Source organism: Gobio gobio (assembly GCF_949357685.1).
Source record: "Gobio gobio genome assembly, chromosome: 10".
Taxonomy (NCBI): Eukaryota; Metazoa; Chordata; class Actinopteri; order Cypriniformes; family Gobionidae; genus Gobio; species Gobio gobio.
In genome coordinates this window covers 40,247,713-40,260,994 of record NC_137116.1, presented here as the reverse complement: position 1 = coordinate 40,260,994, position 13,282 = coordinate 40,247,713, and the positions used below count along the sequence as shown (strand labels likewise).

Genomic DNA, 13,282 nt, shown 5'->3' with positions numbered 1-13,282 from the left:
CCACAGGAGAGCAGAGAGACAGAAAGATATGATAGTGACAAGGCAAGAGTAATAACTGATATGCTGAGCAAGAATATGCAAAATAGCACTTGATCAAGATGATTTTCCAAACAAAAATTTCTGAAGAAAACCTGAGTGGATGTTGCTAGGGCAATCTGGGTTGTTCAAGGTGGTTGTTCAAGGTGTGGCCAGAATGTTCTGTGTGGTTGCTAGGGTATTATTAGGGTGTTTTGGGTGGTTTTAGGTGGTTGTCTGGGTGTTTGCTAGGTTGTTCTGGGTGGTTCCAGGCAGGGTTTTTAATCTTAACTAAACTAGCAAAAACAATGTTAATTAAAATCAAGCTGAAATTAGATAAAAATATAAATATTAAATGAAAACTTTAATAAAAATGTGGCCTTTGAAACTTACTTAAATAAGTTGAAACACTATGATTACTAAGTGTAAATATATTAAAAATAAATAAAACCAAAAATTAAATTAATTATTATTATTATTAATTTATATATTATTAAAAAAAACTCAAAAACAATTACAAAAGCAGTCAGTAGCCGCGTTTCCATTACCCTTCAAATTGCGCAAATTGAAATTGCGAATTGAAAATACGCCCAATGGAAACGAGTCAATTTCGCAAAAAGTCCCATATATCGCAAAAAAGTTTTTACGCTCGCATGAGTTGGTTTTTCAGGCAATTCGAAAAAGGAAATTTTCGCAAAACTGCAATGGAAACGGAAGTTTTTTCGCATTTACAGGTCACCTGGTACGGTCACGCATTGCTCTCACATAGGGCCTACATATCTTTTTTTTCCCACTCAAGTATGTACGAGATCTTGTGTCGTTAAAACGACATATTTTCTCCTAATAAGGAAAGTGGCGTAACTTTATAATGACGGACCCCGGTGCAACCACAAATATCATAACTATCTATAGGCCTACTGTAATTATGACATATATTCAAGAAATGCATTAAAACAGAAAGACGCTATAGTTTCAGCCTTGCTCAAAGACTAGGTGAATCCATTCCCGACGATCTTGGTTTGCTTCTTATTTATTAAATATAGCCTACAGCCAAATAGTTGATTAAACATTGATCAAAATTAAAATACAATTTATACAAAACGAAATACATTTTAAAGAAAGACTTTCTAGAAAACACAATTCAATTGTGCTCAAAATCCATGTCTCCAGACATATGCGCATCTGATTATGTAGCCTTACTCATGCTGCTCACTTTTCATAATCAACATATGAAATTAAAAGATTATAATATTTAGACATAACCTAACTATATGAAACTAAATAGGCTACGTTTTTTTTAACCTTTCTTTAACCCTCTTTCCGACGAAGTCGTTGTCGCCTTTTGATGAATTTTTTCCTTATTCCAGCGGAAACTTAAAACTCTCCGTCATTTTTAGCCATACAGATAAGTGCAAGACATAATTATAAACTATAAACTGTCTACTTTTATTTGTGTACACTCACGATAACAGCAAAGGCCGTGGACTCAGGGAACAGATTATTTTGCACTCCACTCCACACGTTGTCTTCATTTCAAAAATATATTTTCTTTATTAAACGCAAAGTTTTTCATTTCAAAAGCATTTCTAAATTCAGTTTATATTTCCAAAAAACGAAATTCCGAGCCAAAATAACGAAGTGGTAAAAAAAACGTTGAGTTACCACCATGCAAATTCAAACTTTTCGCTCGTCTCTGGCAATGCGTCACAATAACCTGGCGTATGTAAAAGTCGATCAATCTTTACAGATGATGGTATGTTTGGACAGAAGACGAGTTCTTTATTAAACTCATAAAAAAAACAATAGAATATAAAATGGCACAATTTATCATAACACCTCATATGTGCCGCTCAAGTATAAGGTGCTTTCCTTGCCATCAGTGGTATAACACGCACGTCTCTTTCCATTAAAAATAATGGCGTGCGGTGGCTGGGATATACATAAACCTAACAACATACGTAGCATGATTTTTGGAATGATTTATCACGAGAGGAAAAAAAATGTTTTAGTCGCACAACATCAGTTAATGGAAACACTGTCATTTCGCAATATTTTTTTGTCGACTTTTAAAAAATATCGCAAAAGTTTTGCGCAAATCTGTAATGGAAACGCGGCTAGTTACAGGCGGTTTTTCCACTGCTATGTGGTTGCTTACTGTTCTATCACATTCTGCACATTCTCCTTTAATGTTAAAGTCATGAGATTTTTGTCCGCTTTATCATCCGCCAGGCAATGCATAAACAATTCTGATTGTTTAGAGTACGTCAGCTGAGTAACACCAGAGTTTAATACTTATGGTCAGGTTTTTTTCAGAAACCCCTAACCCTAAGAGGAATAGTACTAGTGCTGCCTGTCTCCAAAACAGGACAACCAATGGCAACACTTTTGGCTGTTTTTGATGTTGGTATGATTCCTACATAAGCTAGGTGTGTACATCCCACTGCCGTGAACGGTTCCATTCACAAGAAGTGTCTGTCACACCACCCCATCATTAAAGAGCTTGAGCGTAGAGAATCTAACACCCATTGACCGTTGGACAGTACTGCTGCTACAAAGGCTTGGTGCTGACATGTGGTAGTCCAGATAAGATCTCAGTCCAGATTGGATTGGCCATCTGGAAGGCATTTGGGCTCATATCCATGGAAGAGCGATTGAGCACATGGAAAGGTGCCACTAGAGCCAGGGGTTCATTCACCACAGGGGGGAAAGGACACAGTGGATCCTGAACTGACCTACACGACGACAACAGACAGCAATCATTATCACTTCACATCAAGAGATGCTTGCTTGAGTACTCCAACAAACACACACAGTTTAATTATCTCTGGAGTGTACTGACGTATAATGGGATTTCTTTGGCTGTGAACGACCACAGCAGCTTACTTTGTCACTTACCACAGGCTTATATGGCGTGTGTGTTTTATCTAATTTTCAGATGTGTCATTCCTACTTCCCTCTAGAATAATGGTTTCAATGTCAAAGCAGCACATTCAACCAGAAGCCACAAAGTGTATAATCATCATCGGAGCATTTCTTAATTAGAGTCAAATTACAAATGCATTTCTTCATTGGTTATCATCATAAGAGTGGCTTCGGTGGTTGGACAAGAAGGCTTTTCCTTTTTACCACAGGAAATAAAACCCACAAGATGACATAACATCCAATTCTTTACGTCGGCTGTGAGGTTATGACAGATTGAAGTACATATTGAAATAGTTAATTCATTACTAAATCAAACGATTTTCTCATTACCATCATGCCATATGACAGATATTTCATATGATTTCATATTTTGAATAATCTTCATCTTTTCCACGCAATCTATTATAAGCTCTAAAAATTACCAAAAAAGGACTCGTTTATTATATCCCAGGTCTTCTGAATCCAATATCTTTGTGTGGAGAACAGACCCAAATTTAACCAATTGTTCACTGATGATGTTCCTCTTCAGAGAGATTCATGCAGCCAATCACTAAATTGAACAATTGGATCAGTGCTGTTTGTGAACAAATGGTTGATTCTAATTTGGGAGTCTGACCACCAGTACATTTGAAAAAGAAGAAAAAAAGACAAATTAGCCTGATCCAGATCCAGTTCAACTCACTAACACAATGGCCCTGCTTACACTTGGTATTAAGATGCACTTTCATTGATCTGATCACAAGTGGACATCCCTACTTCCAGAGTCCACTTCCCGAGGTAGTTGAAAATCCTTTCAAACAGATGTTATAGACACTCATGTGGTCAAATTTCTTACATTTCAACCCGTTCCTCACACAAAGCTATCAAATGACTTTGGAAGAATTAGATTGTAGCACCACTTTTGTGGTCCTCTTATGGTGTTTTTTTTTTAATATATATTCTCCATTGGAAATGAACGAGATGACATGAAGGAGATTAAATAATGACAGAATTTTCATTTCTAGGTAATATATCCCTTTAACAATCAGTAAACATTATGTCAATAAATTCACATTATCCGATATGCTGCATTACAAAAAATTCTGGCAGAGAATGTGAAGTTACTTTAGATAAATTCCCTAATCTATCCATTTACCTAAATTAATGACTTCACTGTTTAAACAGGCATTAGATCAAGCTAACAAGACTAATTCCATCTCCAAGTGTTCTTTAGTCCTCAAATAAATAATTCAGTTCCAATCAGTCAATCTGACATAGTCCACACGCATCAATACTGCACGCTCCTTTGTTTGTCCAAGGGTGAGGTAAGTGGGATAAGTTAACATCACACGTTCATATTTCTTCCCTTTCAGGAGCAACTGGAAAAGCCATTCATCTGAAGATCTCACCTAAAAAATATCTCAAGAGTCATGACATTACAGCCAGCCTCTGGCCACAAACCACAGGGGCAATTCCCTCAGGACAACTGAGGAATTCCTCAGAGCTCGCCTGGTCAATGGGGTCAAGGGTCAATGCGGCAATGTATGGCCTTCTATTTACTCCTAACCCTTCTCTTTGCAAAACATGCCTCTCAAGTAGGCTGCTATTGTCTACGGCTGCAGAGTAATGTTTGTGAAGGGGTCACAATCAAGGCTATTGACGGTCAAGTGAGAGTGAGAAAACACTAGTATTGTAGCTAATTCAAGCAAACAATCAATTCACCGCAACCATCCCACGGAAAAAGCCAAGGAAACGACCTCATATATACACATTAATCCTCATCACCTGAATAATTAAACAGCCAAGAACACAAAACAGACCTTAAACCTGCTCAAAGTGGAGTTATGTAAGTGTCAGTTTAGTGCTTCAAGCCACAATCCGAAGTTTATTGAACATTTTGGGAACATCTGCTAAGAGCCTTATCCCATATGCCTGTGGTCTGCATACCTCTCCTCCGTCTGATAGTGTCCATAATCCCTAACACATGGCTTTGTTTGCTGTCTGCTTGTTTGCAAAAGATGAGGAGGTGCCAAGAGGCATACCTTATTCACTTAAGTGTTTGTAACATGGCGCCTGGCCAGGTAGATGTGATTAAATTAGAGGTGTGAATCCAGCTAGTGAGTGCAGGTGACAGCCATTACACCATCGGCTGGTTACATATTCCAATGTTTCTCTGTCTTCGATATCTGAATAAACACATAATTCATTGACACCTCAGAGGTCTCCGACAGGGCAGTCAGGAACACAGACGACTTTATCAGTTTCATGCTGTGTTTGTGAGCTCAGTGACTCACCAATCAGTCGACTTTATCTAGGAGTTTAAGTTTGACTTTCAACTCAGCCATTCCGTTTGGCTTAAAATACTAAATAATCACAGTGAACATCAGCAGACGTTCTTACTCACACTATCGGTCAGACCATTAAAGGTCATGGGGGATTAGTTTTGCTGTTTTGTACAAGATCCTCACTTTCACTGCTGATGATACATGATGTCCTCCTACAAAACATTAGCACAAAAACATCCTGAACATGAAAAACATGCAATGTTGATGATTTGCCACAATTTTTTTTTCCCATTAACCAGCAGCTGAAACATTGATTGATTCTGCAGTGTTGCACTGGGTAGCCCCACCCATGATGAACCATCTTTATATGCATAATTAAATATTAAATATCATGTTTGATTGTGTTGAATCGCTGGTAGACCATATAAACTACACACCCTACAGGAAAAATGCATCTTTTCCATTGACAACCATTCAAAATTGGCCATATATTCTGATCGAATCACTTGCACAAAGCATACACGAGCGGTCAAAAGTATAGGGTCAGTAACATTAATACTTTGATTGAGCAAGAATGCATTACATTGGTCAAAAGTTTAAATAAAAGCTGTTCTTTAGAACTTTCTATTAATCTAAGAAAAAAAATTTATCATGGTTTCCACAAAAATATTAAGTAGCAAAACTGTTTTCAAGATGAATAAGAAATGTTTTTGAGCAGCAAATCAGCATATTACAATGATTTCTGAAGAAATGGCAGAATTTTTTTTTTTGTTTTTTTTTACCAGTACCCTCTTAAAAGGGTGAAAGGGACTTTTTTTTTTGGTGACTTTGCCAATCAGTGTTGTCATTGTCCTGCAGTTCTCCAATGATAAGTCAGAAAGTCGCATTACAGTTACGGCTCAGGTTGACCAATTCAAAATGAGTCCAGAACCGAGCAACTTCCATTTATAATGGAGTTGGTGGTCTAGTGGGTTAAACCATGGAACTGATACGCAGAAGGTTGCTGGTTCAATCCCAGCGGTTTCCACCAGTATTTCCTTGAGTTTACTCCACTTTACTCCATGTTGCCACAGGGGGATTGTCCCTGTAATAAGGGCACTGTAAGTCGCTTTGGATAAAAGCGTCTGCCAAATGCATAAATGTAAATGTAGATGAATGGGAATGCTAGCATATAGTTCTTTTCCAAATATTAAAGACGTCCTTGGGTCTTACAAACATCAGAAGAGTCATCAGAAACGACTCCAACTACAAAAGCACTTTTCCTTCAACTGTTTTTCTCTCAAGCGATACGTTATCAGGCTAGAACATGAGGAAACTCAACCCCCTCAACAAAACCAGTCACTCATCAGCATTAAAAAGGAAGCCATAATTAGCAACATTATCCCAGTGTTTGTTTGCTATCAGATTCTTGAAGACAAGGAAAGGTCTACTTAACTAATTGAGCTGAGGAAAGTTAAAGAGATTCCAGAAATTCCTGGTGCTGACTTGTGCCTCTGTACCATGGCTTATAACGCATGACTTGTCACTACTTTAAGACAGTGATAATCTGACACTTTATAGGATAGAGGAGCGTAATCAGCAGAGCTTGTGGGAGTCACGGCGAGAGCTCGCAGCTGCAGGCTGTTTTAGTACAGGTGGCACCGCCACTACTGATGATGATCATCAGTACTACTGAGCATCCGGAGGGTCTACAGGGGTCAGCGAACCAGTTTAACATGCAAAATGCTCAGCATTGAATCTTAACTTCCATCTTCGCTTCTAAATCATGTAGATTTGCAGATGCCAAGATCTTAGAGAGTAATATAAAGCCAATATATATTTAACACTATTTAAAGATAGCAAAAACATAACAATTGCTAAAATTAAATTTCAATTTGACATAATATTTACTAAATTATAAATTAATTAAGTATACAATTAATTATATGAAAAATATCATTTGAACTGGATCAATTTCTTAATTCTAAAATCCCATCATATTTTCACAAAGAAATAAAGAGGGAAAGATCCGCACTCGTGTCGTCTTAAAGGGATAGTTCACCCAAAAACGAAATTTTTAAGTTTATCTGCATATCCCCAGGGCATCGAAGATGTAGGTGTCTTTGTTTCTTCAGTAGAACACAAATGAAGATTTTTAACTCCAACCGTTGCAGAGTGATAGTCGTATAATGCATGTCAATGGGGATATTTTAGAGTATGAGGGCAATGAGAGTAAAAACACACAGACATACGAATCCTTATTAAACCATGCGGCTCGTGGCGACACATTGATGTCTTAAGACACGAAACAATCGGTTTCTGCGAGAAACCAAACAGTATTTATGTTTTTTTTTTTTTACCTCTTATCAGACGAATGTCATCTAGTGTTCCCAGCGCCATAACTTCCGGTGAATAAGGTCAAAATATTGCTGCGATCAAAGATATATATACATAGATGCCTCATTCGACCAATCCGCGCAGGCACTAATGAGGAATCTATGTATATTTCTATGATCGCGCCTGTATTTTGCATGTATTTTGACCTTATTCGCCGGAAGTGATGGCGCGGGGACGGCTGATGCAGAGCCATAGAAAAAAAATGAAATACATTTTTAAATATGGATATTTTTCTTACACAAATGCATCGATTCGCTTCAGTAGGAGCACGTTATTTGAAGGACAGATGCATTTTTTATGGACTTCAAAAACAGAGCAACTATTTCTGCTATTATTATGCTTGGATTAGCCAGAACATTTTTAATATAACTCAGATTTTATTCGTCTGAAAGAAGAATGTCATTTAACCTCAGATGACTTGAGGGTGAGTAAATCATGGGCTTATTTTCATTTTTGGGTGAACTATAGCTTTAATGAATTATTCATATTTTATTATTTGCAACAAAGCACATATAGATCAAGATCAAATGTTTCGGAAACCAGCCTTCTGAATCATACAATTTTACTTTGAACATCAAGAATTTAAAGTTTGCCGATCATGCGTGCCCAGTGATAGGTGAACTTTACTGCCTGCATACAAAAGGGCTGATCATTACGCACAGTGTACACACACGTGTTTAATTTAATTGACTGTTAAAAACTTTCTGGCGTTCTCATCACTGTCAAAATAAAAGTCCTGCATGCTATCTAAAAGCTGACAAATCGGCCAAAGAGAAAAACGTATTGGTCAATGCCAGTAATGAAATGCCAAATATAGGCCAATATATCGTCAGTATAACGGACCAGAACCGTTGCAAGGGCACGTTTACATTTCTGGAGGGGTGCAGCAGCCGCCGAAATCACATTCAGGCAGGGTTTTGTGGTTTTTTGGGATGGTTTTGGTGCGTGCATTTCACACATTTGTAATTGCTTTCGAATGCGTGCTCGATTTTGGCCGCTCGCGTTCAGAGAGAAGGGGAGTGGGTGGGGGTTACAGTAGATGGGTTGCCTGCAGATGCCCCATGCATAGAGTTGACACATAAAACATAAAATGAAGTCGTTTATCTAAGCTGAGGATTGTTTTTATAGTTTGGCGGGTGAAGAGCTGTACCCCGCTGAGCCATATGGCTGCTGGGTAGCTGGTTGTGAGTGACACTGCGGTGCGGATCAGTTCTATAAAACTATTTATAACCCAGAAAGCCTATGCTTGTGCTTCCCTCCTGCAAGGACTCAGACAGAGACATCATCGGCAAGCAGGAAGTACCAGGTTGACTTCCTCCCCCTGCTCCTCCATACATTCATGTCATCCTGTTTGGGTGAACAGTCTTCTTGTCCTTAGGAGCCCAGCTGGGGCACACAAACTAACAACAGCTGGACTGGCAGTACAGACATCAGAGGGGGCACAGTCCCAACCCAACACAGGAAACGGATCCTCTGTCATATGCAAACACTGAGGCTCTTACATTTAGGAACTGAAAAGTTAATTGAATCACAAGCTTCTACTTTTTTGCCCCCAAGCAAGACATTTAACCCTCAGGTTGCTCCAGGGAATCTTTCCTTGCAATAGGGTTACTCTTGATGGTTTAAAATGTCAAATGTTAAATGTGACATTGCTATAAAGGATGTACTATATTGGGCTCTGCTACAGACAAATACATTGACATGCTTGGTGCAACAAAAGCTTGCTTTCTTTTTGCCTTCAGATGAATAATAATAAAAATAATAATAATTTAAAAGTCTTTATGAATATTTGCACTACCAAACTTTTTTTTTTAGAAGAAGAAATGTATACTGGGTGACAAGGATGCATTAAAATTTCAAACAAACACTTTGTTTTTACTTTATGTGTCCATGATTCCTGAAAAAAATGTATCAGTTTCCACAAAAATATTTAGCAGCACAACGGTCATAATAAGAAATGTTTTGAGCAGCAAATCCGCATATTAGAATGTTTTCTGAAGGATCATGTGACAGTGAAGACTCAAAAGATGCTGGAAATTCAACCTTGCCATCACAGGTATAAATTACATTTCAAAATATTTCTTTTTTTTTTTAAATTGTTGTTATAAATTGCTATAACATTTGACAATTTCACAGTTTTTTTTTTTTTTTGCTTAAAGGTCCCATGGCATGGCATTTTTCTATTATTTTATAATGTTTCCTGAGCTGTACTTATATTGTTAGTATGACTTTTACATCATAAAATGTCATAATTTAGAAATAAAAGGCATTTTTTCAATACTGCTGTTTGCCCTGTGGCTGAATGCCCTGCTTCAAGAGGCGTGTCTGCTGTGAGACTTCAGTAAAAACACCCACTGTTGTGATTGGCTGACATCTTTGCATTTTATATGAGCGGAGGGGGCGTGGTTTATCGAGGCACGAGCAGGCACGAGTCTGCCAGAGAGACGGATGGACCTGAGTTCACTTCACATCAGTTCTCAGCATGTCTGAACTGTTTTAGTTACAGCATATACTTTAGGTTATTAGTCTATTTCTAGTCGGAGGGACTGTCACTCATGTCAGAAAGTTAGTAACTTTAGTAAATTATGGATCAGCGCTGACTGGAGACGCGAACCGTTTAGAACGATTCAGTCCGATTTGGTGAACTGATTCGGTTCACTAAAAAGAACTGGTTCAAAAGAAAGATCGTTCGCGAACCGGACATCACTAATGTATCAGAGACTGAGCTCAGCGATTGCTAACAAAGTTATTTATAGTAACTACTGAGTTATGAGAGCGCTGTCAGTCAGCGCGAGTTTATTGTGTTTGTATCTGAGAGTTCTGAATAAACAGTCACACCGAGTCCGTCTCTTCATCATTATTCTACCAACTTTGTAACACATGCAAAGTACCATTACAGCTGTCGAGATGAACGAGTTAAAAGTAAGTGTTGATAATAGCATTATTTTTAAAATAAAATAAAAGCGTCAGTGACGCGCGTTGAGTACACAGCGCAAACAAAGACACAACAGCAGTAATCGGATGTAATCCAGTTTATTGTGGGGCTAGGCTGGCTAGCCCGGATATGCTCAAGCTTACCCCCCTTCTGCTTAATCTCACGCCGCGTTTGGTGCCTCCGCTGTGGGCCAGATGCAGTACTGTGGGTCGGGGATGTTGAAGGCCGAGCTTCGGCGTGTGTGAGGTTTATCTCTGCTGATGTTGAGCAGAAACTCATGACTGTATGCACATTTTAGAACCGATAGACGCGACGAGGACGTACAAAAACACTGACTCACAAGATATAAAACACGAAAACACCGTTCTGTCTGGAGAGAGAGAAGCCGCATTGTGTGCACGAATAATAAATAATTAGCTACACATCAGAAATCACTGATCACAGATCAGAAGGAACTAAAAAAAGACTTCTGTTTTCATTTGTACATCCAAACACTGAGAAACTGCCAGCGTTCACTCGTTCACAAGCAATGATGCAATGATCTCTCGACGAGCGTTTGCATGGGCGTGCCAGATTCTCTGGGTGGAGGAAAGGGAGGAAACCGTTCCTGCTTGGACGTCAAACCAGGAGACTTCAGGATTGGCTCGTCTGACCTGTCATTTTCTCAAAGGCAGAGAAAGACAGCCAGAACTCGGTTTTACACCGATCAACATTTCTATCCACTTGGGGACAATATTCAGGCTAGGGGAACTCATATTAATGTTGAAAAACCTCATAAAATGAAAATTTCATGCCATGGGACCTTTAAATAAATTCAGCATTGGTGAGAATAAGAGACTTTTTTTCAAAAACATTAAGAGATCTTACTGACCCAATATTTTTAATGGTAATGTATAAACTATTTTCTGCACTATTTTACGGAGTCCCACTTAAAAATATTAATATTTATATATATTAATTATTAATTTAATAATACAAATATTACAATTAATTTAATGAACAAATATAAAAATGTAGCCTATAAATGCAATTTCGAATGGACAAATGAATAGACATTTAAAACTGCTTGTTTACATATAACAATAAAACAAATAAATATCTTTAAATAAGCAAATACATTTAATTAATGTTAAAGAAACAAATTATAAAATAAATTATTTTTAAACGCAACTTTTAAAATGCAGATAGCATTTGCCAATAACATTGGACAGGTCACTCATGGGAGCAACTACTGAACTTTTGCCTAAATTTTTAAGACACACCCCTCCCCCATGTGCCACTTGAAGTCGATGTAAGATGAACTTTCATTGGACAGTATTACAAAAGGTGTCATTAAAGTGGAAATTTTCAATATGTGTTGGATAGAATGTTTTTTCCAAACCCTATCTCTTAATGATTCACACATTTTGTCATCTGTGATGAAAAATTCAAAAAGCAACAGAAAAGATTTGTGCCTAATAAAGCTTCTTATATGAATCTCTGGTTCTGCCAGACTTTATGAAATTACAGCCTGGTTTATTCCTTTAAAACCATGACATTATCCTTTTGTCACATCTGAGAGTCCTTGTGGAATTCCACAGATAAACAAACGCACAAAGAGCCATCCAGGGAGCGACAAAGTCACAGTCCTGAAACGTTTATGTCTAATAAAAGTTATCTGGGTATCTCACATAAATATCTAAACAAATTCATGAGGCAATTATCAATCTCCCTAGAGTGCGGCAGCCAGTGATGTTTGGCATGACAGTGTGTGCTGACAAAAGAACATAAAGACCACCTAGCATGCCAGCCATGAGTTGAAAGGCAGACGTCTTTGATATTGATCTCAAGCACAGCCTTGTTTTTCACACAGAGGCCCTTGGAAAGTCAGAAACGCTGGATGACAAAGTGCTTTCCTCTCCCTTTCACCTGATGCACCACCGTCCGCTTCGCTTCACCTGCGTCAACACATCTTGACGAGAGGCCGTCAAGGTGCATCTGCAGGGACTAATTTGATTGGTCCCGCTTCACTTAATGCTTCCAGATCAGATAACATCAGACGCACCGCTAGGGAGATGAAACCCTCTGAGACTCAGCGGATGAGAGGGGCCTATGATTCTTCCCATATGCAGAGAAAGAACAATAACTAGGACAAGTGAACCCATCCTCTTTCAGAAAACCGCAAAGAGTGTCTGTCTTTCACTTAAATCTTTAACTGCCACAGCAGACTTGACGTCATCGATTGGCAGCTTCCTCACAAAGCCACTGTACTCCGGGAGCTTAACAGGCCAATATGATTATGAAGGATTGTTATAAAACTGGTTTAATAACTGTAAGGCTGCTTACCCCTCATTGGCATGTTTGTAAAACCTCTCCAGCTCCTTTGATCCTGTTAAATTTATCCCAGGATCAAGAGGTTTTGGAACAGGGTAAATGTGCTGGTGTGGAATGCGAGAAATGCACAAAAAAAACCTGAATAACGTGGTTTACCAAAGCTAAACTAGTTTTAAAGCCCTAGATGAAGGAAGGTTGGAATATGAATGGGTTTGTGATGGTCTATTCTCTAATCCAGGCAAGCTATGTCATGATCCAATGCTAATCAGAGCAAGAAAACACTTGTCAAGTATGCCAAATCCCTATCTGGAGATTTCAAACGCTATCTGTATTTACTTTTTACTTACTTTACATATTTTATCAGTACAGGGTCAGCGATGCTCTAAGAGGGGTTTCACTATGACAACATGCTCTGGGCTGAGCGGGATTGTATGCTGATGAGCACAACCCAGTCTTA

At 38.4% G+C, this 13,282-nt stretch overlaps 1 protein-coding gene across 1 annotated transcript in view; it reads right to left on the bottom strand.

Moving 5' to 3' along the window:
- Nucleotides 1-13,282, bottom strand: part of prex1 (phosphatidylinositol-3,4,5-trisphosphate-dependent Rac exchange factor 1) — an 88,072-nt gene that overhangs the window by 73,541 nt on the left and 1,249 nt on the right. The window lies entirely within an intron of this gene.